We start from the raw sequence: 5,396 nt of genomic DNA on the forward strand, positions 1-5,396 counted from the left end.
TTTCTAATCATGTCTGCCACGATTTTTAAGACATACGAATACATTCCTTTATTTAAAAAAATACATATTTCACTTGTCTAGACAGTGCTTAGCGTTATCTAATACACATTGGCATTGTCAATGGCAATGCAGTTATTATTGATCCTTCCACAAATTTTATGAGGAGGCCGGGCTGCGACAAAAGCCCCCCCCCCCCCCCCGCAAAAAAATTTCTGGCTATGCCACTGCTTACGCCACCTCGATAATCTGATTGTTTCTTTTTTCTCTCAAGTTGCTTCGGTTTAGTTTCAACAGCCGAACAAGCAGACGACTTGAGGTCACGTGGGTCATGCAAAAACTGCGATATAATCGCTGCTTATTCATTTTGTGGGATTCCAACTCTTGAGCAGGCTTGCGTAAAAGTTTATGTGAATTAATAGACGAAGGTAACAACCAATGTGCAGTTTTTCTTTGTCTGGACCTCAACGCGTCGGTTTCGTCACAGCCGCCATTCGGCTGTTGAAGACGAAAGCCGAAACCAACGTTTCTAGATTACAAAGGTAAATCTAGTAACGTTGGCCGAAACAGCATCTCTGCTGCGCAATTCATGCGGCTATCCATGTTTTCTAATGTGCAGCATATGCAGCGCATCATACCAAACAAGTAAACTCACGAATAAAATTTGGTGTCACTGCTCTTTTAAATTAATGAGATGAAAATCTGTATGTGCGACTTATTTCTTCAGCTATACTTCCAGGCTGGAGGCTATAACATTGACTTCAGTCACTATCAATTGCTCTTCGAGACGGAGAGGAATAAACACCTAAAGGTCTTCTCTAAACTGGCGGCAGCTCATGTGCAAAGGACGAACCTGCAGAGAATGAACATGTGGCTTGCTGTGTAGGTACACTATTTCTTCTCAAGGGTTTGACTCAGTAATCATTGTATTCTTCGGGCAGGTCATCAAGGACTTCCTCCATCTACTTGATGAAGCAGAGCACAACCACCAACATCGAAACATGCTCCTATTTGCTTCAGAGCAAACGACAGAATCTGTACGAGTCCTTTTGCTGTCGGCTTTAGACATAACTGATGAGCTGCACAAAGCAGGTGTGCCTTATTGCTGATGGCCAAGCTGAACCAAGATCCGTTGGAGGTAACACGTGTGCATAATGATGGTGAACATAGCTCAATTTTCTTGAAGTAACAGAGTATAACCCAATGGGCACTGGAACTCCCTTCGACATTCTGCGGATGATCTGAACGTCCGTAAGACGTCCATAGGAGTGTTAATGTTCACTGGGTAAGCGTCAGCCTGTTGTAAAGAGCGCAATTTTCTTGAAGTAGCTGCGTATAAGTGGCAGCCTGTTCTAAAGAAATAAATTTGGTTATAAACGGGTGCTATTACTAAGAAATTTTTCGCCTGCTTTCTTCTTTTTTTTTCAGAGATTCTTCGGAATTGTCCGCTCTTTTCACGTCGATGATGACCATCCCACGATTATACAGTTCAGCCAGATTTATAGGCTTTTGTCCCTGTTCCCCCCCCCCCCCCCCCCGTGAATAATGCAGTTGAAGGGAACTGTTCTGGAGCCGCTGAAAGTGTCCTCGTGTCGCTGCATGACAGCCTCGAAGAAAAGGCAAAGGCTGCTGCGAAGCTCAGGAATGCTCTGTAAGAAAAGCTGTGCAAGAAGCTTCTTAGCATCAGCTATCTTTCGGGTGAAAGTGTTGACCTGGGCGACCATGGATATGAAAGAGCCGGCCCAAAAGAAATGGTTGCCTATTACTTAGCAGGATATGTGCATAAGAAGATAACTAAGGCAGTGCATTGTAGGATTGCCAGGTCACGCTGGCGGCTGCTCCTGAACACGCCAGCCCAAGTGTTGTTGTCCAGGATCATTTGACTGACCTGAAGTCGTTCAAGCCAGGATGCCTTCGCGAGCCACCGCTATGCTGTACACAGTCATTAATAAGATGGACAGCATTGTTCACAAAGCCCTTGAGAAACGCGTTGTATTTGGTGACCTGCTCAAGGAGGTACTAGATAGGCTAGAGGAGTCCTCTGTGCCTGCAGTCGGTTGTGATGTTCACTGCAGAGAAGTCACTGCTAAGAAGCGTAAAGGATTGGGCAAGTTGGTCAGACATGCTTAACGGAATAATGGCGCAGATTAAGTGACAGGACAGCAGGAGAGTACAAACACGCACAAGCGCCACTCAGTAACCTTGCTTTTCTTGAGCTCCTCCTTTTTCTTGGCCTTGAGTCGATTCTTTTCTTCATCACTCAGACGGGCCTCTACTTTTTGTTTCCTGTGCAGGCCTTCAGCGACCGATACCAACAAGGGATCCGGATAGCGCACTGTCTTTAGGCGCGTGACCTGCATACTGAAGCTTCTGTCCATTGCATGATGACACGACTTTCTGAGAGCATCGGTGAAACAGTGTTGCACAATGGCTCTCTTTACTAGTTTGGAGTGGCCTGACTAGTATGGCAGGAGGCCTTTCTTCGCACTGGGTTCATAGCACCAACAGATGTGGTTGTCCTTGAAGGTCAGACGAAGGTCCAAAAACCTTATAGAGCCTTCACTTGGAAGCTCATGAGTTAGTAGCAGAGGCTGTAAGCCTGTCGTGAACTTCATCAGCGTTCTATCAATGAGATCCTGTATCATATCTTCATGCCGTTTCACACAACCTCAAAAAGATCGGAGCTCGTGCGAAAGTCAGAATGGTATGTTCCGCTCCTGTCAAACTTTCTGCCCTTTGTAAGAAATCCTGCCATGTCAAGAAAGGGAAGCCGGACTGCATAATCAACCATGAGAACAAATTCGTAGCCTGTTCTGAAGGAGTCGTTTACAAGATCCCTCTACCATGTGGTGCCAGTTACATAGGCCAAACAGGAAGGTGCCTCAACGAGCGTCTGAAAGAACATCGCAGGAAGTTAAGTCAATTGGCAATTGAAGGCCATTTAGCCGAACACTGCAGGTCCTGCAAGTGCAGGGTGCTACTCAAGAAATGCTCTGTTATTTACAAGCACAAAGATCAACTCACCCGGGAAATTGTAGAAGCGCAAGAAATAGCATGGTAAAAGAATGCAGCGCGAAAAAAACAAGGACGAACAGAAGTGTACAGGACAGGGCGCTGACTACCAACACATTTATTCAGAAAGATGAGCAGCTTATATAACGCAGTCCAACACCCACATGACCAAGAAAATAGCAAACGCGTTCAACTATCTAATACAAAAAAACTAAACGAAGTACACAAAATCAAAGTGATACATATCTATAGGTAACGCAAAGTCAGCCAAGAACCGATAAAACCGAGAGGACCACGACGAACCGTAAGGTGCACGCATGGAAAATGATCAGTCAGCGACCTTTGCCGCCAATGCAGCACGAGGCAAAACGAAAACGAAAATAACAATATAGTCACCGAACACTACGTAAAAGTCGAAGCTAAAAGCAGGGTCGGGGCCAAACGCATAACAAAACAATACAAAACGCAACGCAAAAGCTGATTCAACCGTTCACAGTCAAACTGAGTCAAAAAAAGTTGAAAGTTCTCTAGAACAAGAATTGAAAGCAGACGTGATTAAAAAAGACGTGTTTATAGTGGGCCTAGAAAACTGGACTCCTTGTCTGTAAGTAAAATTGAAGGCGTGCTGACGCACTTGTCTCCAGCTTTGGCTGTCATCCTTGCCTCAATGATAACCCTTTCAAATTTCTTTCCGCGCCCGTGCTCTGACTACCGTGCGCGTGTAAAATGGTTCGCACCCTTTGCAAGACTTGCAATGGTCGTCCAGGTGCCCGCCGCTTTTGTTACGGACCCTCCGGCGGTGTTCAAACAATCTCTCGTTGAGACACCTGCCGGTTTGCCCAATATACACACGTCCACACTTCAAGGGAATCTCGTAAATGACACATGTAGCACAATGTGTGAGTGGTTCTACATGTCTAATAGGGCAAACCTTGTTCTTTTGCTTTGTCAGCAGTGTACACACTCGTGAAAATTTGCACGGGGCTGAGAAGACAAGGTTTACGTTGTTTCTTTTTACAACCTTCTTTAAATTGTGAGACAGCTTGTGAAGATACGGGATGACGGCCAAGGGAGGTCGTTTGGCCTGTTCTAGCTTGCCTGCGTCTTTGCCTTGCACTTTCAATTTCTGGAGAAGAGTCTCTAAAACGCTACTCTACGACCAACGTCACCGTTCTCGGAGGTGCATATCTGGCGGGGCCAGATCGGAGGCGGCGGGCGTTTTGCGAAAATCGCCCAAAAAACGCTCCATGTATCCCGGGCTTAAGGCGAAATGTTCGCGGTCGGCTGGGTCGGGAGAAGTACCCGCGTTTTGTAGACTTTTTCCATATGTTTATGTCTCCGAGGGGCGCGCTTACCCGCTTTTATTATACCAACGAGCTTAAAGCGCCACCCTTTCCCAACGACAACGCTCAAACTCGCTGAATGCAACGACGCAGCAACGCAGACGGCCGGCATTTCCCCTCCAGTATTCGGCGGCAGCGCCGCGCGCAGCCAACCGCTTTTTTTTTTTTTTTGCTTCTGCACCTCCCATCCAAACCCGCTTCGCTCTTTCCACTACAACTCCTTCTGGAATACTACAAGCATGGAGGAAAAAAGTTTTTTTTTTCCTCCATGCACGCCAGCAAGCGGCGAGTATAACGAGCTGCGGAACTGAAACACAGGCGGCATAGGCGTTTGACACATTCTCACTACTAGTTCACGGTGGATGAAGGGCTCTTCCATGGCTCTTTCAGAAACTGGCATAGACGGTGGCGCCAGTTTTATCTCTAGGCAATTTTTAGAAACTCTACGACGACGTAGGCTACAGTTTTTTAAATATTCCGCAGCCATTAAAATACAACCGCCGGAGTGAAAGTTAAAAAAAATAGTAAAGGGTTTAATTTACAGAAACTTTTTTATTCGGATCATATGTTTCATCACTTTGCATTCTCTATTACTGGCAACTGTTGGCAGTCGCTATGTATGGTGCTGCGATGCGGCAAATCACCGCGCTGCAAATACATTCCAGCTTCCGTACGCAATGTAAAAAGAGCAATAAAATGATTTTAAGTTTTTTTACCCGCCGCGGTGGCTCAGTGGTTAGGGCGCTCGACTACTGATCCGGAGTTCCCGGGTTCGAACCCGACCGCGGCGGCTGCGTTTTTAAGGAGGAAAAACGCTAAGGCGCCCGTGTGCTGTGCGATGTCAGTGCACGTTAAAGATCCCCAGGTTGTCGAAATTATTCCGGAGCCCTCCACTACGGCACCTCCTTCTTCCTTTCCTCTTTCACTCCCTCCCTTATCCCTTCCCTTACGGCGCGGTTCAGGTGTCCAACGATATATGAGACAGATACTGCGCCATTTCCTTACCCCAAAAACCAATTTAAAAAAAACTGATTTTTAAACAAA

The sequence above is a fragment of the Amblyomma americanum genome, chromosome 1, assembly GCF_052857255.1.
Source record: "Amblyomma americanum isolate KBUSLIRL-KWMA chromosome 1, ASM5285725v1, whole genome shotgun sequence".
Taxonomy (NCBI): domain Eukaryota; kingdom Metazoa; phylum Arthropoda; class Arachnida; order Ixodida; family Ixodidae; genus Amblyomma; species Amblyomma americanum.